General features: G+C 39.3%; 1 protein-coding gene across 1 annotated transcript in view; it reads right to left on the reverse strand.

Moving 5' to 3' along the window:
- Nucleotides 1–22,558, reverse strand: part of SPTLC2 (serine palmitoyltransferase long chain base subunit 2) — a 113,938-nt gene that overhangs the window by 38,624 nt on the left and 52,756 nt on the right. The gene's annotated exons all lie outside the window — the stretch shown is intronic.

Raw genomic sequence — 22,558 nt, forward strand, 5'->3', positions numbered from 1 at the left:
CCTTATGTATTGAGGTGCTCCTATGTTGGGTGCATATATATTCATAATTGTTATATCTTCTTCTTGGATTGATCCCTTGATCATTACGTAGTGTCCTTCCTTGTCTCTTGTAACATTCTTTATTTTCAAGTCTATTTTATCTGATATGAGTATTGCTATTCCAGCTTTCTTTTGATTTCCATTTGCATGGAATATCTTTTTCCATCCCCTCACTTTCAGTCTGTATGTGTCTCTAGGTCTGAAGTGGGTCTCTTGTAGACAGCATATAGATGGGTCTTGTTTTTGTATCCATTCAGCAAGCCTGTGTCTTTTGGTTGGAGCATTTAATCCATTCACGTTTAAGGTAATTATCAATATGTATGTTCCTATGACCATTTTCTTAATTGTTTTGGGTTTGTTTTTGTAGGTCCTTTTCTTCTCTTTTGTGTTTCCCATTAAGAGAAGTTCCTTTAGCATTTGTTGTAGAGCTGGTTTGGTGGTACTGAATTCTCTTAGCTTTTGCTTGTCTGTAAGGCTTTTGATTTCTCCATTGAATCTGAATGAGATCCTTGCTGGGTAGAGTAATCTTGGTTCTAAGTTCTTCCCTTTCACCACTTTAATTATATCATGCCACTACCTTCTGGCTTCTAGAGTTTCTGCTGAGAAATCAGCTGTTAACATTATGGGAGTTCCCTTGTATGTTATTTGTCATTTTACCCTTGCTGCTTTCAATAATTTTTCTTTGACTTTAATTCTTGCCAATTTGATTACTATGTGTCTCCACGTGTTTCTCCTTGGGTTTATCCTGTATGGGACTCTTTGCGCTTCCTGGACTTGGGTGGCTATTTCCTTTCCCATGTTAGGGAAATTTTTGACTATAATCTCTTCAAAGATTTTCTCGTGTCCTTTCTCTCTCTCTTCTCCTCTGGGACCCCTATAATGCGAATGTTGTTGCGTTTAATGTTGTCCCAGACGTCTCTTAGGCTGTCTTCATTTATTTTCATTCTTTTTTCTTTATTCTGTTCCACAGCAGTGAATTCCACCATTCTGTCTTCCAGGTCACTTATCCGTCCTTCTGCCTCAGTTATTCTGCTATTGATTCCTTCTAGTGTAGTTTTCATTTCAGTTATTGTATTGTTCATCTTTTTTTGTTTGTTCTTTAATTCTTCTAGGTCTTTGTTGAACATTTCTTGCATCTTCTCGATCTCTGCCTCCATTCTTTTCCCGAGGTCCTGGATCATCTTCACTATCATTATTCTGAATTCTTTTTCTGGAAGGTTGCCTATCTCCACTTCATTTAGTTGTTTTTCTGGGCTTTTATCTTGTTCCTTCATCTGGTACATAGTCCTCTGCCTTTTCATTGTCTGTCTTTCTGTGAATGTGGTTTTTGTTCCACAGGCTGCAGGACTGTATTTCTTCTTGCTTCTGCGCTAAAGTCCATTTTTTGATACAATTCACCCATTTGAAGTATACAATTTAACGTTTTTTAGTGTACTTGGAGAGTTTGCAACCATTACAATAATTAATTTTAGAATATTTTCATCACCCCCAAAAGAAACCAGCACCCATTAGCAGTCAGTCATTCCCTATTTCACCTATATCTTTCCAGCCTGTATGTCATATTTAAGGAATACTTAAATACAACTTATATACAACTCTGCTAATGAAAACTCTTCTAGACAATTTGTCTGCAGTTCAGATGAAAATCATGCAAATCAGTAAATACAAGCAACTTGTTTTTTCATTTTCAGTTTGTTTTTGTTATTTTCTACCAGTGTTTATGTATCTCTAATCTTTAAAAACTCCAAAAGAACCAAGAATACTATAAAAGATGAAGGGCAGAAATTTAAAAATTAAATTATGAGAAAATTCCTGGCACGTTTTAAGACACGCCTCTACTTTGTACCTCATTAATTTGCTCTTGTTTACAAGTTCCTGTTTCTGTTCATACACCTTTCATGTGTGGTCTTGTGTCCCCAGAAAAAACTGCAAAGTCTGAGGGTAAATACTATGCTTTTTATCCCTAGTACCTCCCCCAAGAATACACAGCAGACATTCAGGATGAATTTTCTGAGATGTGTTCAAACTAATCTGAATTCCTCAGCAGAATTATCTATATTCAATTACATTAAGGCAAATGAAAATTAAATTTTTGGGAATTCCCTGGCCGTCCAGTGGTTAGGACTTTGCATTTTCACTGCGAAGGGCACGGGTTCAATCCCTGGTCAGGGAAATAAGATCCTGCAAGCCATGTGGCGTGGCAAAAAAGAAGCAAACAAAAATTAAATTAAATGTCTAGTACACAGAAAGCATTCTGGCACTAAACACTCTGTTCAAATCCTGGCCTCACTACCTAGTAACTCTGTGACTTTAGATAAGCAATTTACCTCTCAGTTGCCTCATTTTATAAAAGGAGAATTATGTGTAATACTTTTTCTGAGAATTTAATGAAAAGCACTTAGAATAGTGCTCAGTACATAGTAAACATAATACATGTTCACTATTATATATTTCCCTCCTTGTAGTTTCCGCAAATCTTCTTGGTAACTTGAAACTTTAAAGTTTCAAGTTAAATGATGGGAATTCACTGAATGTCTATGTCATTTCCAAGTAAGATAAAATATTGAAACATGAATTGCTAAACAAATTTAAGTTTACCTACATTTGACCTCTTATTACAGAGACTAAATATGTTTGGGTCTATTAGTAAATACGTGTATCTTGTGCCTCACTGCAAGTCTGTACTATGAAGCAGCATATGTTTCTAGAAATTATAAAAAGTATTTTATAAGTTTGCCCATCTACAGAATGCTAATGTAAAAGGCAGTTCATAATTGTTTAATTTTTAGTTTTTACTAGAAATTAAGGTTTCAAAGGGTTAAAAATTCTAATTAATATATGTTATTAAAACAACTAGGGACTTCCCTGGTGGCGCAGTGGTTAAATGGTTAAGAATATGCCTCCCAATGCAGGGGACACAGGTCCGAGCCCTGGTCCGGGAAGATCCCACATGCTGCGGAGCAAGTAAGCCCATGCGCCACAACTACTGAGCCTGCACTCTACAGCCCACGAGCCACAATTACTGAGCGTGTGTGCCTAGAGCCCATGCTCCGCAACAAGAGAAGCCACTGCAATGAGAAGCCTGCGCACCGCAACGAAGAGTAAGCTGGTGCAAAATTAAAATTTGGTTCCTCCTTATGTTAAAAGGACAAGCTTTTTTTCCCCATTCATCTGCTCTTGATAGTAAAATTATAAAAGACAGATCTTATGTTTTGTCAAAATAATCACTTACGTTCTATGTTGTCTTTATCAGATCTTTTGATTATTTAAGTAAACCTAGTCCTCTCAATATTAAAAGAGCTAAGTTTTGCACAGTACTAAACATATAACCTTCAATAATTGCCTGTGAGGGCTTCCCTGGTGGTGCAGTGGTTGAGAGTCCGCCTGCCGATGCAGGGGACATGGGTTTGTGCCCCGGTCCGGGAAGATCCCACATGCCGCAGAGTGGCTGGGCCCGTGAGCCATGGCCGCTAAGCCTGCATGTCCGGAGCCTGTGCTCCACAGTGGGAGAGGCCACAACAGTGAGAGGCCCGCATACCGCAAAAATAATAATAATAATAATAATAATAATAATAATAATAATAATGGCCTGTGAAACCTTTGTCACTTTGATTAAATGGATAACTAAGCATTGTTCCACAGTGACCTATATCCTATTTGACGAAGTATTTTTAAAACTTTTGATATTTTTGACAAATTTCAAAAATAAAATTTTAAATAAAGTCTTTTTTGACTTAGAACTAACTTTGAAATATTATTTCAAGGCCCCTGAAATATCTCAAAGATTGGCTCTCTCCTTATAAAAAGGGATATGTTAAGCTAACTAGGCTTATTTCATATATTAAATTTCATGGGAAGCATTTCCAAATAAGTAATACTGAAACTTCTTTATTGTATGTCTGTATAGATATATGTTATAAGTATTTCAGAAACTATGTGAAATTCCTAGAAATCTGGTATGTCCTGGAATAATGTTATCAGTCATAATTCTAGTTATCTTAAAATGTTGTATGTCACAGAAATAACCTAATTTCCTTGTCAACTGCACTGTAATCAGATCTCTAACCATGCCGTGGTAAGAATTTATAGAATTCTAGCTTAGAAATTGATGACTTCATAAAACTGTTAACAAAAGATCAAAACCATGAATTAATTCCATGGGACTAAATGAACTGATGAAGATGATTATAATTTTTATGACTTTCTGTTTTAAATATTGTGAGTTCTTTTATGCTTTGTCAGAGTCCCCATTTATGTTGGATCACAAGCTGACAGACCTCTCACAATGTGACTTCCTTATCTTTTGTTATTCGTAGGCACCATTAAACACTGTGTGGCAGGGGAAGTATCCTAGCAGAACTCATCTGCTTTTTGTTCTTGCCAAAATTATGGTGTAAATTCTAACAACCCTAGAATGAAACTGTCCTCCAAAACTGCTAAATAGGCAATTAATATCCTCATTTTCTTCCCTCCCATAAATGACTACTAGTCAAAGCTCTTCTAATTCTGTGGTGTTATTTATGTGCCACTGCTAAAAGTAACACGAATAAAATTATTTGTATATATGTATATTATTTGTATATATGTGTATATATGTGCATGCAAAAGAAATCTGTAGACTATATGCCAAATAACTGACACTGGTTATTCCTGTTTATTTTCTGTGACATATATTTGGGTTTTTGAAAATGAGCATGTATTACTTCTATAAACAAAACAAGAATGAATGAATAGGTAAATACATTTAAATGTAGTATTAAAGGGTTAGGACTCAGCACTTTCACTGTCGTGGGCCCGGGTTCAATCCCTGGTTGGGGAACTAAGATCCTGCAAGCTGCACGGTGCAGCCAAATAAAAAAAAAGGAGTATTAAAATTCTGTATTTGTATCCTTAACAGGCTGATCCCCGAACTGCATATATTCATACAGCAAGAGGACTCAAACAAAATAAAACTATATATAAAAAGAATTCCAAAATCAGAACTTAAATCAGAACATAAAAACACATCTTCATATTTGTACAGATAAACATAAACTCTATATCCATCAGTTTTACTTGTTGGTCTCTTACTTTCATTAATTAGAATCATATAACAAAGTTCCCAAATTAATTCTTTTGTTCTTCTTGGCTGTTACTGATGATCTACTTTCTAGCAAATTGCCAAGGGTATAAACATCATGTATGGAACCAACTAAAAATCAATTAATGAATAGAAACTAAAATATAAAGTTAACTGAACTTAATATTGTAAAACTGTCAACATTCCAAGGGAATCAGAGTTTAGAACTCAAAGTTGGGTCTTCACTGCCAAGCCCAATATGGAGGGAAAAAAGTTGATAGGCTTAGACAGAGTTTATTCACTCATTTACTTCTCCTGAAGCTGAAAAACATTAGAGGCAAATTTCAGTATCCAAAAAAAAGTGGGCTAATCAACTGCGGATATGGTGATGGCTTTTTAAAAAAAATATTTATTTATTTTTATTTATTTATTTACTTGGTTGCACCAGATCTTAGTTGCAGCAGGCAGGCTCCTTAGTTGCAGCCAGCGGGCTCCTTAGTTGCGGCTCAAGGGCTCCTTAGTTACGGCTTGCCAGCTCCTTAGTTGTGGCATGTGAACTCTTAGCTGCGGCATGCATGTGGGATCTAGTTCCCTGACCAGGGATTGAACCCAGGCCCCCTGCATTGGGAGTGCAGTGTCTTAACCACTGCACCACCAGGGAAGTCCCCGTGATGGCTGATTTTATGTAACACCCTGACTAGGCTTCATGGGCCCCAGATATTTAGTCAAACATTACTCTGTATGTGTCTGTGGGGGTGTTTCGAATGAGAGTAACATTTAAATTGGCTGACTGCCCTATGTGGGTGAGCCACATCCAATCAGCTGAAAGCCGAAATAGTACAAAAAGGCCCCCCCCAGGTAAGAAGGAATTCCTCCTGCATGACTGTTAAGGTGGGACATTTTTTTTTTTTCCTCCTGCCTTCATACTTGAACTGAAGCGTCAGCTCCTCCTGGATCTTGAGACTGATGGTATCTGGACTAGATCATTTGGGTCTCCAGTTTGCCTGCTGTAGATCTTGAATCTTGTCAGTCTCTAAAAACTGCATGAGCTGATTCCCTATAACATCTTTCTCTCCCTCTTTCCCTCTACCTCCCTGTAAAAATACTCCACAAGGAAAGTCCAGCAAATGCTTTATGATGATGATTTTAGCACTGATGCCTTAGAAAGCGTAGAACCCTCTCCAAGAGACAGCAATCTATTCATTTGACCAAGTTATTCCAGGTCCAATGGGACTTAGATGATACTTAACAGAAAATTTTCTTGAATAATGGCCATACTTTTACTTAGAAGTTAAGAACAATTTCTAACGGCTGTTAGAGCCACTTACCTTCTACTCTCTTTTCTACTTCTCTCTGCAAATGGCCACAATCCCCGGTACTATCATTTGAAGTATAAGCATAGAATTGGAAAGAATACTAACCCATATAATTACTGTACTTCACTTAAATGGTTTTGGTTATAAAGAAGAGATAAGAACCACTCCCCGCATCAAATATAAAAATGACCAAGTACTTCTTTTATCCTTTATCAACTGCAAAAATAAACAGCTCTCTAGGACCCTGGAACACAGCACCCTGTCACTGACGGGGTGTTGTTCAGGAAAAACTGAATGGGAGACATTACTCAAAATCACATATAGCAGCAAATATCTTAGAATAAAAAGTCTTGTAGCCATGCTCTCTATACATCCCCACAAGAGCAGGCAGGCTTCCTAAATAATTAAAAACTGAACAAGTAGGAGGCATAGCGGAAGTCCCTCCAGCCACAGTGTTGTGTTGTGGGGAAGAGACAGATTTGTAAATCCTAGAGCAAGGTTCTGCCTACCCGAGGCCACTGCTGGGTGGAGACCCTGGGGGAAGCCACTGTCACCATGTCTGACCAGGAGGCAAAACCTTCAACTGAGGACTTGGGGGATAAGAAGGAAGGAGAGAACACTAAACTCAAAGTCATCAGACAGGATAACAGTGAGATTCACTTCAAGGTGAAAATGATGACGCATCACAAGAAACTCAAAGAATCATACTGTCAAAGACAGTGAGTTCCCATGAATTCACTCAGGTTTCTCTTTAAAGGTCAAAGAATTGCTGATAATCACACTCCGAAAGAACTGGGAATGGAGGAAGAAGATGTGATTGAAGTTTATCAGAAACAAATGGGGGCATTCAATGGTTTAGATATTTTTATTTTTTATTCTTCTCCCTTAATCCTTTTTTATTTTTAAAAATAGTTCTTTTGTAATGTAGCGTTCAAAACAGAATTGAAAACTGGCGCCCCATCTCTTTAAAACATCTGGTAATTTGAATTCTAGTGCCCATTATTCATTATTGTTTGTTTTCACTTTGCTGATTTTTGGTGCTCAAACCTCAGCCCCCTTCATATTGCCCTCTCCTTTTTAAAAATTACATGTGTGCACAGAGAGGCCGCCTTTTCCAGGACTGTGCATTTGCACGCTTGTGATAAATAACAGTGACTAATGCGAGTGTTCATAATGACTTTCCAGTTGGCCCTGAAGTTCTAGCACGTGATTGCTTCACTCCTGGACTGTGACTGTCAGTGGGAGATGTAAGTTTTTCAGAGAACTGAACTGTGGGAAAATGCCCTTTCCTTAACTTAAAGCTACTTTAAAAATCTGAGGGTCTGGACCAAAAGAACAGGAATACCAGGTTGGAGTCAAGATGACAGAGGTGGTGAGAATGATGACTAACTCCAAAGATGGCTTCACTGCAGAGAAAGCATTTTAAGATGAAAGAAAAACCTTGTTTGAAGATCCCAGAAAAGTTCTACTTTTCATTAGCAGTTAAAGTTATTCATGCAGAATTGTATACAACAGAACACTGCTCTTTTTGGTACTTTTTGGCCTGGGATATGGGTTTTAAATGGACACCGTCTGTACCAGCTTCATTAAAATAAACAAAATATTTGTTTTAAAAAAACTGAGTAAGTAAAGGTAACAATGGGGGGAAAAACCTTTTCTACAAGTAGTAGCAAATATTTGGTACTTGTTAAAATTTTGATAATTTTTCCTTATTTTATGAATCTTACAAATGTATAGATACTGAAGTTGATTTTCATGCCAACAGAAATATATTGATAATTAACAAGGTTAAACCATGAAGGAACTTCTACTTCATGATATATATATTTTTCACATTTAGATGATACCGTAGTTTGTGAGCTGGGCAGAAGAGGGATTAATCCTTAACTAGGTCCTAAAGTTTTCTTCGTTAAAGAATCAGTCTCTTCTTCATTCGTCTTTCTAAATCATCAATGGTCACTCTCTTTGAACAGCTCTAAAGTGAGGGGGCAAAGCAGCAGACAACGCTCTCAACTCTCATCACAGCACTTTCTAGATCAATAAATTATGTACTTGTCACAAGTATCCAGTCAGGATGCATCATGAAGAGCAGCAACTCATGGCCTCCTGGAAAGGAGCAAGAGAGACAAAAGAATGCCAGCAAACACACAAATCAACGGACATTTATGGTCATCCTTAGTTCCTTTACTTCTACATGAACACCTGCAGAGATATAGATGAAAATTAACATCATTATATCTAAAAATATCTTAAAATACCAAAAGGGACTGGAGAAGGAAGTAGTGGTGGAAGAGAGAATAGAGCATAGGATGTAAAGAAAAACATCAGTGAAGCTATTTTTAAAACCACACTAAGCTGGAACTTGAATTTGTCTATTCATGTTTTTCACATGATCTCAGACAAAGAAGAATAAAGTATCCTATTTAAAAATGTTACCTTGGGACTTCCCTGGTGGCGCAGTGGTTAAGAATCCACCTGCCGGGGCTTCCCTAGTGGCGCAGTGGTTAAGAGTCCGCCTGCCGATGCAGGGGACACGGGTTCGTGCCCCGGTCCGGGAAGATCCCACATGCCGTGGAGCGGCTGGGCCCGTGAGCCATGGCCGCTGAGCCTGTGCGTCCAGAACCTGTGCTCCGCAACGGGAGAGGGCACAACAGTGAGAGGCCTGCGTACTGCAAAAAAAAAAAAAAAAAAAAAAAAGAATCCACCTGCCAATGCAAGGGATACGGGTTTGAGCTCTGGTCCGGGAAGATCCCACATGCCGCAGAGCAACTAAGCCTGTGCGTCACAACTACTGAGCCTGTGCTCTAGAGCCTGCAAGCCACAACTACTGAGCCCACGTGCCACAACTACTGAAGCCCGCACACCTAGAGCCCATGCTCCGCAACAAGAGAAGCCACCACAATGAGAAGCCCGCCCACTGCAACAAAGAGTAGCTCCCGCTAGCCGCAACTAGAGAAAGCCCGTGAGCAGTAACGAGGACCCAATGCAGCCAAAAATAAATAAATAAATTTATTTATTAAATAAATAAAATAAAAATTAAAATGTTACCTAAAACAAAAGTAAAAGAAATATTAGCTAAAAGGCAGGGCAGACTGACTTTAATAACACTTAAGTCCCAATTAAATGGCACTAGAAAATCTTCCCATTAGGCTCTTAAGAGTTCCAGGGAACAGGAAAATAAGTGTACCTTTCTGCTCCAGTGAACAGTCTTGTAAAAGGGATATTTATAAGGGACTTTCAGGAAGCAAGAGTTCAGTAGCTTTGGAACACGGAAGCAAAATGAGTGGGAACTAGGTTTACCATCTTCTAGACACAGCCCCTGTTTTGCTAGACTGTCAACAAATATCAAAGTGCTCAGCTTGGGCAATTGTTAAGTTAATGAACATCAAAGGAGACAGCCCGCCCCTCCCTACCCTAGGGATACTGTTCTAACGCAGCCCTTTGGTTCTTTATGTCCCTACAAGAATGCATACAAGTATTTGAATCTACTCTCCCCTATTACTACCGCTATTTCTCTCCTCAGCAACTAGAGCAGCACGTTAACACCAAGCACTGCACAGTGAATGCCTATCACAAGCACTTGTTTATCACCCTCTCCCTAGTAGTAGTTTAATCCTTTAATTAGTTTTAATGCCCAAAACTAGGATTTCCTGAGGACTGTCACAGGATGTGCAACAAGCAGCAGGGGCCAAGGCTTTAAGTTGTTGATTCAATATAATCAAGAATTTTTTAAAATGGTTGCTAACGCAGAGCCAGAAACAGGGCCCTAAATAAAAGGAAGAAAAGAGGCCAAGTGCCTCTGAAAAATTAAGGAACTGAGTTTTAAAGGGTGCCAGCTCACAATTAGGGCAGAAAGGCTTAATTTGTCCAAAGACTGTCCTACTGTCCTCCTTTGGTACTGGAACATATCACAAGCTACTTTTAGACAGAAATGAAGGGATGAGGAAATATGTGTACTGTGGTCAAGCACCCATGGACAGATGAAGAGGGTTAGCAAATACAGCAATCACTGGTGAAGGCAAGGCTTGGAATTAAACTAGTTTCAGAGGTAGAAGGCAAGGCAGAAAGTAAGAATTTCACAAAACTGATTAGTATTGAACATTTAAAAAAAGAGTATATAGTGAGCAAGGCCTTTTGTAGGTTACGTACAAAATTTGAGAATCTGAATTAATAGGCTATAAAAAATACAAGTAGCATTAAAAAAAAAGTAAAACAAAATAATTCCAACCATCCTTAAGAGGCCGGAACATAGGGCTCTGAATCCTTAGTTGTCTCTTTTCCCTCCCCTAATTTGTTCTAACTTCACCTATGCCACTGATTCATTCAGCAAGGATCATCAGCTCTTTAGAAGGAAGCATCAATGCATTTAGATTTCCAAAAACAATGAAAATTGGCAACTTAACATCACCACCAAACTCCTGTTCCACAAGCCAATATTTCCCTTATTTTTCTTTTAAAAGAAACAGATCAAATATCTTGTCTTCCAATTTCCTTTCTTTTCCCCAATTACCTACCATCAATCAGTAGAGTTGCTTTTGGTTCTCATTGATGTAAACGAGCTCAAGAAAAAAAAGAGAGAGAATCCTCCAATCTCTTAAAAGTTAGTTTGCATTAATTGAGATTTTCTTTAAAATGCATAGTCTAAGGCCTTGTCCAGCAAGACTCATGGTCTGGTGAAACACACTCGAATCCTCATTTTTAACAAGCTCTGTAACTGTGGTGGCTCAACCCTGGCTGCACATTAGAATCATCTGGGGTGCTTTTAAATAACATCCTGCAGGAGCCTCACCCCCACATAGTCATGGGTCTGCAAAGGGGCGTGACACTGGCATTATTACTAATTTTTAAGCTTTCCTGTGTGTGACCAAGGTTAGGAACCACCATACTAAAAAACTTTGACGCAGGTGATCCATGGACAAAGTTTGAGAACGGGGGCTTAAAAGAGTACACCTTAATGAGATCCTTCTGAAACTCATTCCACTGTCAATGCAGATAGCAGGCAGATACAAGTATTTAGATAATTTATTTTTTCTAAACCACAGGTGACAATTAAAAAAAAATCAATTGCTCTTCAAAAAGCTCTCAAATCTTAAGGAAAGCCTTAAGGAGGGTATCTGTTCTTAACTGAGAAGAGTCCATCTATCTTGTCACTTATTTATACATATTAAGTATTCCTGTGGCAATAAACTGCAATAAAGTTGATGAAAATCTAGGATCAAGATAGAGCCCTCAAAAATAATTCTGGGGGAGGGACTTCCCTGGCGGTCCAGAGGTTAAGACTCTGTGCTTCCACCGCAGGGGTCACAGGTTTGATCCCTGGTCAGGGAACTAAGACCCCACGTGCTGCACAGTGCAGCCAAAATGAAAGAAAAGAAAAGAAAAATAAAAAAGTAATTTTTGGGGAAAAAAGCAATTCCAACTGTGTTAATATTAAGAAAGGGACTTCCCTGGTGGCACAATGGTTAAGACTCTGTGCTCCCAATGCCTGGAGCCCGGGTTCGATCCCTGGTCAGGGAACTAGATCCCACATGCAGGCCACAACGAAGAGTTCGCATGCTGCAACTAAGGAGCCCGCCTGCTGCAACTAAGACCTGGCACAACCAAATAAATAAATAAAATAAATACTAAAAAAGAAAAGATTGATAAAGTTATTCCTCTTCAACAAACAAAACAGAGACTGGGCTATAAAGTTGACAAATTATAAGTGATGAGAAGAAATGGTCATTCATCTTAGCCAAACAGTAACTGAACAAATCAAATCATGGAAAAAAATCTTTAAAATTAATTTTATTATGAAATAAAACTAAGGTAGTTCACCCACTTCAATCTTAAAAAAAAATAATGTGATTCACAGTAGTTTAATTAAGAGTTTAGTTCCCTTATATCATCTTACCACATCTTCTCCAATATGAGGGACATCGGCTTCGGGGCTCCTTTCCTGTCCAAGGGGAACATCCTCAAACTCCTTATTTATGTTGTGCATTAATAACAACATTCTACTAAATGAACAAGTCTACATTTGTTCAAAGGTTAGCTTCCAGCCTGCTGCCTGTGCGCATCTTAACAGCCAGCTTAAAAAAACTCTGAAACAAGACGCAAAAGGAGAGACCACTCTTGTGGCAAGAAATTTTTATTAGCACTTGGATTTGGAAGAAAGAAATGGGAGTGGAAGAAGTAATAGGACAGACCGTGCTACAAAAGCTCTTGAGTATTCAGGATAGATTTCTGAAGCAGAGAGGGAAGTTAAAGGGGTTACTGATCCATGGAGAGGAAAGAGGCAGGCTTTCATTTGTAGGGGCGATTACTCACAACTAAATTTAGCTGTTTTTTTGAAAATTCGCAGACAAGAAATCAGAAAATTAAAAATAGATTATGAAGTGGATGGAGTTCAGGAAAGCCACATTCTACTTGAAGACAAAATATTGAGAAAACTTATCTTGTGTGAGCTCAATTTTCTCTACCTGTAAAGTGGTTATACTGCTTGCTGATTTCAGAAGGTTTTAGCCATTCGTTAAAAAGCCCTTTTTGCTAGATAATAAAGAGGCTACTTTACAGAAAGAAAATCTTTTTCTTTGATTGCTGGTAATTTACTAAAGTGATATATATTCCATAGGAAAAATCCACTTAGATAGAAAAATTAGTAAGAAACATAAAATCAATAAGATCTGAATTTGCTTCAAATAATTAGCTGGATTTAAGGAAGTTTAAGGGGGTTTTTTGGGGGTGGGGGTGAGGGAGGAGGAGAAGGAAGAAGGGAAACCAAGAAAAGGGGAAGCTGAACAAAAGAAGAATTTATTTGTGGCTCTGAAACCAGTCCTTTCTGGAATCTTATCCCTACCACTAGACTAAAAGCATTTTCAAAGGCAAGGATCATGTATTATTGTTCAACTTGGTACCCCTCAACAGCATATCCACCACAGGATACAGAGCAAGTGCTTGAGAAATGTTTGATAAATGAAGAATTAAATATTTCTCAACAGTGTTCTAGGCAGTAAGTTACAAGAAAGGAGGGATCTAATCTACTCTCCAGCATTAGATATACTGCTAAACTGTACTGAGGCTAAGAATTAAACTGTGTTCTCTAGAAAACTTGATTTTTACTTAGATGAATCTCTAATAGTGAAATAAACAAATTACATAAAAGCAGATACATAATAATAAAGAAAAAAGTGGAACCCAAATATTCCTAGGCTCACAAAGCATAGGGATTGGAAAAGAAGGGTACCTAGGTTCAACCAAATGAAAAGCCCGCCTGCCAAAGGTAACAAGCGGATGTCAGCACCCCCTCTCCAAAGCTGGAAATTCTCTTTATGACCACTCCTACCACCACCCTGTCTCAAGACTGCTTTCTTTAACAGTTCTGCCCCCTCAGCATGGGGATCCTGGAATGCTTTAAAAAAAAAAAAAAAAAAAAAGCTTTAAAAAAAAGGATGGGCAGAGAATCTGAATAGAAATTTTTTTAAAAAGCTTCTCAGTTCTAATTAGCTTTTGACAGTTCCTGGGACTCTCAAGGTGATCATTTAACACCTCATTAACAAGTCTATTATAGGAATGAATTCAAATGAGCCAAACCGAAGTTTAATTAAACCTCGATCTGCCCAAGGTATTCTTTTTCTTCCTCCTATGCCAACAGCCACCAGAATGAGCTCTCAGTTCCCTTCAATACTAAGAAGTACAAAAAGTGCAGTTTTCTGCAAAGAAAGTTATTTCTGTCATCATATTAAAATTTATCTAGTACAATATACATATCTAGTTTGTTTGTTCCACAATTTGGCCATTCTGGCTTAACATTCAAGTAAACAAGCAATGTACTTTAAGAACCCATCCATTTTCTAATATTTCTTGATCATGTGTGTGTTCATTCATTCACCAAATTTATCAAAAGGCTACTAGATTTCAGACACTAAGCTAGGTGCTGTGCTTGTTATTAACTACACCTTTGGACAGAAATAAAATACATCAAAACACAACTCTGGAAAATGGAAAAGTGCAATTTTAGTTCCTTTGGTCAGACATTTTGCCTTGATTCATAAATAGATCTTACAGCTAAATTTCTATTATTGGACGTGGATTAGTGACGTGTGCAGTAAAATCTAGAATTTCAAATGTCTTGTGTAATTTGTCAGAATTTCCTAGGTCTCCTTTTTTTTCTACTCACCAGCCTGTTCTAACTCAGTATGTCTACTCAAGGTACAAACACAATTCCTAACCACTGTTATCTTAGGTAAGACAGCTCTTAGGTGGTTCCTAGGCAAGACGGCTCTCAGTATCTACCCATCACTCTAGTCACATGGCCCTCTCTTCTTTGAGAAAAGGATAGGAATTGGAGGAGAAATGTGGAAAAGACTGGGAGAAAGAAGAAAAAGAGTGCTTACAAAGTAGGGTAGGGAAAGGATCTCAACTGCCCCTGCATGCTGCAGCTTTTCTGAAGGCTCTACACTCTGATCACCAAAGAATAACAAGTCTTCCCACAAAAAAGATGAAAACATTTATCAATAATCAACCACAGACTATTTGTGTGTATGTTTAAGACTTACTTTCAAACTTATCTTAGGCAGGATTTACTTTCATGTAAGTTATTAATGTACTCTGGAGTCTAAAACAAAAAAAGTTTTAAATATAAAAGTAACATATTCGGGCTTCCCTGGTGGCGCAGTGGTTGAGAGTCCGCCTGCCGATGCAGGGGACGCGGGTTCGTGTCCCGGTCCGGGAAGATCCCACATGCCGCGGAGCGGCTGGGCCCGTGAGCCATGGCCGCTGAGCCTGCACGTCCGGAGCCTGTGCTCCGCAAAGGGAGAGGCCACAACAGTGAGAGGCCCATGTACCACAAAAAAAAATAAAATAAAATAAAAAATAACATATTCAATCTGGTAAAATAAAATTCTAACAGTACAGAAAATTATTTTTTTTTAAAAATAGAAGTTTCCCTCCTCCACCCAGCCACCTCCATTCCCACTCCCAGCAAGAAGTTCCAGGCTCTGTCTCTGGCTCTCTTCGTGGCTAGTGCCAAAATGCTGAATAATAAACTTACACCTCTGCTGCCTCTTCCGTCAACCCTGGATGGTGCTTAGATAAGGCATCTGTACTCCTACTTTCCATGTTTCCTCCACTAATCACCACCACTTTTTGTAATGTTACTATTTTAAAATTCTTCTAGTGGCTAGTTATCTTTATAAATTTAAAGGCTATTTCTTTCTTTTTTCTTTTTTTTTGGCCGCGCTGTGTGGCTTACAGAATCTTAGTTCCCCGACCAGGGACTGAACCCAGGTCACAGAAGTGAGAGCACTGAGTCCTAACCACTGGACTGCCAGGGAGTGCCCTAAAGACTATTTTGTAATTTCAAAATGTGTTGTTTATAAACTTAAGACAGTATCTACTGACTCTGAAGGGAAAAAATAAAGTATGAATACTAATAAGGTACACAGGACTCAAACTTAATTCATTCAGGACAAAACCAAAAATTATTAGACATGCTGAATGTGGCAATAATAAACTTCATATACTCATTGGAATTATGCTATTATTAGCCAATTAGCGACATGTTAAAGAGAAAATAATCAAAATTCAGTAACATAAAATACTTAAGATATACAGTCAAAATTACAATAAAGGGGGGGCAATAGAGGGGTGAGGGGTGGGAGGCACAAACTACTGGGTGTAAGATAGGCTCAAGAATGTAGGGTACAACACAGGGAATACAGCCAACATTTAGTAATAACTGTAAATGGAAAGTAACCTTTAAAAATTGTTTAAAAAATTAAAGATTTTTTAAATTAAAAAGAATCTTATTTACATTTAAAAAATTGCAATGAAAAGGCTTAGAGAATTGCAATGAAAAGGCTTAGAGATTTCATTATATATTTAGTATTTTAGGACTGGGACAACAATTGTAACATCTATCATGTAAGTCTATTGATTGACTTACACACTTTGAAGAAAACATTGTGTTCAAACATTAAGCACTGGCTCTGTGAGACAAAATTATAAATGTGAGATATAAAGTTGTGAAACATGGCTTTTGGAAGGAAAAAAATGAATCAGCACAAAGGTGTCATAAAAGACAGCATTTCAGTTTGTTGTGAAGAATGAACAGAATTTTGATGACAGGAGGATGAGCATTCTGTCAGAGGCACCAAATTGGTTTAAATGAGGGTACAGGAAAAGATGGTTAAGCTAAAATCAAACTATAGAGGATCTCAAACATCATGTAAAGAATTGAACTTTATTCTGTAGGCAACTAGGAGTTACTAAAGACTGTTATTCTATATTTCGGCATCTTTAGGCAGACAACAACAGAAGCTGTATGTTAGGAAGATTAATAAGTGGTACAGGAAAGACTGGAGCAAGGAAAAGGCAGTTATGAGTGGTGCAGCTGTTTAAGGAACAGGGAGTCAGGGCCTGAAATAGTCACATGGCAGTGGGAATAAGCAGAAGTGACAGGCAGAATCAACAGATTTTGACTTAGACATGGGGAAACATGGCTACAATTTCAGGCCTACATAACCTGAAGACAGTTATATATTTAGTTGAGAAGATGAAGAGAGGATACAGTGAGAAAAAGCAGCATAACTTCTGTGCTGTTCCTGTTAAACATATGTAGGCTGAATCTTAATCACGAGGAAACACTAGATGAACCCAAATTGAGGGATATTCTGTATAATAACTGGCCTGTAATTGTTAAAAGTGTCAACATCATGGAAGTCAAAGAAAGACCGAGGAACTGTGACTGAAGAAGAGTAAAGAGACGTGACAACTAAGTACAAAAGGTGACTCTAAACCACATCCACAGCCTCAGGATGCTGGTCTGAGGAAGAGACAGTAATAATGTATCATTATCAGTTACTGAAATAATTAATAACATGTTCATGTTAGTTAATTAAGTAACATATTAGTGTAAATTTCTTGCTGTGGTCGGTTGTACTATGGTTCTGTAGGAAAATGCCTTTGTAGGAAGTACACACTAAAGCATTTGGGATGATGGGGCTTCAGATCAGCAACTAACTCTCAACTGGTTCAGAAGAAAAGTTTTTTGGGGGCTGTACTTCCAACTTTTATGTAAGCTTGTGATTGTTTTACAGATAAGAAAAAGATTATTTAAAAACATTATGATGAGGGGACTTGCCTGGTGGTCCAGTGGTAAAGAATCCACCTTCCAATGCAGGGGATGTGGGTTCGATCCCTGGTTGGGGAACTAAGATCCCACATGCCTCGGGTCAACTATGCCCGCATGCCACAACTAGGGAGTGTGCTCGGCACAAACTACAGAGCCCATGTGCTCTGGAGCTCACGTGCCACAACTAGAGAGAAGCCCATGTGCCGCAACGAAGAGCCCACGAGCTGCAGTGAAAGATCCTGCATGCCACAACTAAGACCCGACACAGCCAAAAATATAAATAAATAAGTAAATAAAATATAAAAAAAAATTATGATGAGAAACATCAACTCTGCCATATGACTACAGGTCTACTTCACAGAATTTAGGGACAAACATTTTAAATTATTGTGACTTTTTTTTCATAATTTTTAGTTCTCTTCCCCAGCCCCCAGTTCCTTAAAGCCAATAGGGAAAAGCAAGAACACCAAGGAAGATTAGAATGCTCCTGTTTTTCCCTACAATGTCCATTTGTTTCCAGAAGTTGCAGGAAGTTTCAAAAAATGAAATAATATATACATTTAAAAATAAAAGACACAGGAAAGATGATCGTTGTACAGCAACAAGAGATGTGCACTACATATCCACAAGGGTCCATATTGGGCCAAGAAAGAAGAAAAGAAATACTTTTGCAGACATAATATATGAGCTCCTTAAGTTCCTAAATCAGTCTCAAAAATGAAATTGTGCCTCAAATTCATGATCATATATAAAATGCTAACAGCTCCAATAACAGAGTAGCTTAGAGAAGATATATAAATTCATGATCTTAAAACACACACACACACACACACACACACACACACATCTTTCACACACTGTATGTTCAGAAAAGTGAATCTGAATCTCAAAGGGGTATGGGTGTGGTAATGAGATTAGAACCCATAGATGGTAGTGAAACTGGCCCAGGGAAAAAAGCAAACCAAAAAATACTGTGCTGTTCAAGATGGCGGACTAGAAGGCCGTGTGCTCACTCCCTCTTGCGAGAGCACAGGAATCACAACTAACTGCTGAACAATCGCTGACAGGAAGACACTAGAACTCAACAAAAAAGATACCCCACATCCAAAGACAAAGGAGAAGCCACAATGAGACAGAAGGAGGGACATAATCATAATAAAATCAAATCCTATAACTGCTGGGTGGGTGACTCACAAACTGGAAAACACTTATACCACAGCAGTCCACCCACTGGAGTGAAGGTTCTGAGCTCCACATCAGGCTTCCCAACCTGGGGTCCAGCAACAGGAGGAGGAATTCCTGGAGAATCAGATTCTGAAGGCTAGAGGGGTTTGACTGCAGCACGTCAACAGGACTGGGGGAAACAGAGACTCCACTCCTGGAGGGCGCACACCAAGTAGTGTGCGCGTCGGGACCCAGGGGAAGGAGCGGTGACCCCATAGGAGACTGGACCAGACCTGCCTGCTACTGTTGGAGGGTCTCCTGCAGAGGCGGGGGGTGGCTGTGGCTCATCACGGGGACAAGGACACTGGCAGCAGAAGTTTGGGGAAGTACTCCTTGGCGTGAGCCCTCCTAGCGTCTGCCATCAGCCCCACCAAAGAGCCGGGTAGGCTCCAGTGCTGGGTCGCCTCAGGCCAAACAACCAACAGGGAGGGAATGCAGAGCCACCCGTCAACAGACAAGCGGATTAAAGTTTTACTGAGCTCTGCCCACCAGAGCAACACCCAGCTCTACCCACCACCAGTCCCTCCCATCAGGAAACTTGCACAAGCCTCTTAGATAGCCTCATCCACCAGAGGGCAGACAGTAGAAGCAAGTAGAACTACAGTTCTGCAGCCCATGGAACCAAAACCACATTCACAGAAAGACAGACAAAATGAAAAGGCAGAGGACTGTGTACCAGATGAAGGAACAAGATAAAACCCCAGAAAAACAACTAAATGAAGTGGAGATAGGCAACCTTCCAGAAAAAGAATTCAGAATGATGATAGTGAAGATGATCCAGGACCTCGGAAAAAGAATGGAGGCAAAGATCGAGAAGATGCAAGAAATGTTTAACAAAGACCTAGAAGAATTAAAGAACAAATACATAGAAGAATTAAAGGACAAACAAACAGAGATGAACAATACAATAACTGAAATGAAAATTACACTAGAAGGAATCAATAGCAGAATAACTGAGGCAGAAGAACAGATAAGTGACCTGGAAGACAGAATGGTGGAATTCACTGCCATGGAACAGAATAAAGAAAAAAGAATGAGGGCTTCCCTGGTGGCGCAGTGGTTGAGAGTCCGCCTGCCAATGCAGGGGACACAGGTTCGTACCCCGGTCCAGGAAGATCCCACATGCCACGGAGTGGCTGGGCCCGTGAGCCATGGCCACTGAGCCTGAGCGTCTGGAGCCTGTGCTCCGCAATGGGAGAGGCCACAACAGTGAGAGGCCCGCATACCGCAAAAAAAAAAAAAAGAAAAAAGAAAAAAAAGAATGAAAAGAATGAAGACAGCCTAAGAGACCTCTGGGACAACATTAAAGGCAACAACATTCGCATTATAGGGGTTTTAGGAGGAGGAGAAAGAGAGAGAAAGGACCCGAGAATATATCTGAAGAGATTATAGTCAAAAGCTTCCCTAACGTGGGAAAGGAAATAGCCACCCAAGTCCAAGAAGCACAGAGAGTCCCAGGCAGAATAAACCCAAGGAGAAACATGCCGAGACACACAGTAATCAATTTGACAAAAATTAAAGACAAAGAAAAATTACTGAAAGCAACAAGGGTAAAATGACAAATAACATACAAGGGAGCTCCCATAAGGTTAACAGCTGATTTCTCAGCAGAAACTCTACAAGCCAGAAGGGAGTGACATGATATATTTAAAGTGATGGAAGGGAAGAACCTACAACCAAGATTACTTTACCCGGCAAGTATCTCATTCAGATTCAACAGAGAAATCAAAAGCTTTACAGACAAGCAAAAGCTAAGAGAATTCAGGGCTTCCCTGGTGGCGCAGTGGTTGAGAGTCCGCCTGCCAATGCAGGGGACACAGGTTTGTGCCCCGGTCCAGGAAGATCCCACATGCCACGGAGCAGCTGGGCCAGTGAGCCGTGGCTGCTGAGCCTGTGCGTCCGGAGCCTGTGCTCCGCAACGGGAGAGGCTGCAACAGTGAGAGACCCACGTACCACAAAAAAAAAAAAAAAAAATGATGTCACAAAAATAAGCATTGCTTTAACCCACTCAAATCTAAAAGAAATCAGGCCAAATTTAAATAGGATCAGGTAGCAGGCTTTATGAGAAATGGTTAGATTTTTATTATCCTCTATTCTGGGAGAGAAACAACATAACCAGCAGAAGTCTGTCACGCTAATTAAAAGTTTTAGGGACTAACTTTAAAATATATTATTTAAAGGCTGGTAGTGGCAAGTTTTAAAAATGGTCACAAATTCTTTGACCTGCCTCCCATTTGCGGTGGAGTCTGATTCCCTATGCCCTGCAATCTGGGCTGGCCTTGGTGACTTGCTTGCTAACAACAGATCACAGAAGGTCATGGGGTTTCAGCAGGTTCTTTGGGAATGCTTGCTCTCTGCAGGGTCCTATCTGGATACCTGGTCACCATGCTGTGAGGAGCCCACGCCACATGGAAAGGACACGTGAAGGTGCTCTGGTCAACAGTCTCAGCTGAGCCCAGCCTTCAAGTCACTCCAGCCCAGGTGATGTGTAAGTGAAGCAGCCTCCAAGATGATCCCAGCCCCCAGCCATCAGAGTCTTCCCCAGCTGCCTGGGTCTTCCAAGTTCAAGCCCCAGACATTGTGGAGCAAAGACAAGCTATCCCTGCTGTGCCCTGACCGAATTCCTGACCTGCAGAATCTGTGAGCATAATAAGATGGCTGTTGTTTCACACCACTAAGCTTAGGGGGTGGTTAGAGAGGCAATAGATAAACTGGAAAATGAGTGCTAACCCAAAGTCTATATCTAATTACCATATTTCATTTTCTGTCTGCCAGTAGAGCCTGGATTTCATTATTTAGCACAGATAAGTCATTTATCCAGAGGTCACGCATCACATGGATCCATGCTGTAGGACAGGGCAAAGAAATTACCTAAGGTAACTTTGAGAGCTGTTACCATTCGTTTTTCAGTCACCTAAATCTGTGTGCTGCATCAACAAGGCTGATGCACCTATGTCAAATAACTAGCTAAGTGCTAGCTATGTACATATATATACATATCTGAGCATAGATACACATACATTTACATATATGAGCATATATGTACACTCAGGTCAAAGCATACTATTTCTAGTAATACCTTATATGAGAGAGAGAAGATAACATTGTAGCTTTGTTAGCAGGGAGCTTCTCACAAGGCTCCACGTGGTGTTCATGACATTAAATGAATTATATTCTTCCCCAAGGAATCAATTTATGAAACTGAAAATGATCAACACTTCCAAGAGATAGCAAGGATGCATGTACCACAGATCAGAAAAAATATTAAGGGAAAATTCTGATTTAAGAAAACAGGCTTAAATCAATGAAAATGAGACATACTACTTTTTTCTTGTTTTTCAATGCAAACCAGATCAATCTTACCACTAAATATTATACAGCTGAAGACCAGAGAGCTCAAGGCTGATAACGTGAAATATTTCACTAGAGCAAACGTGATTTTAGAAGCATTAAAAAAGCAAAAAGCAAATGTATGTCTCATACTCACAATGGAGATTCTTCTCAAAGTGAAAAAACAAAACAAAAAAACCCAATTGCTCCCCCCTTATTATAACTTTTCTGTAGTCAACACTGCCCTCTAGTGATATAAAAGCCAAAGATCAGAAAGCGAACATCACTGTTGGTTCAGCTGAGTGTGTTTCAGTCAGAGAATCTAGTTTGGACTACAAATCCCACCAAAGACAGAATAAATAGATTCAGGATGACCTTTATTATATACTGTATGTTAAATGAGAAACTCTTTTAAAAGGCGTTAAATCAAGGACACTAATTCATGGAAACAGCAGCTTTTAAATACTATGGGAACAA

This window comes from Mesoplodon bidens, assembly GCF_964165515.1.
Source record: "Mesoplodon bidens genome assembly, chromosome: 3".
In the NCBI taxonomy this organism is placed as follows: domain Eukaryota; kingdom Metazoa; phylum Chordata; class Mammalia; order Artiodactyla; family Ziphiidae; genus Mesoplodon; species Mesoplodon bidens.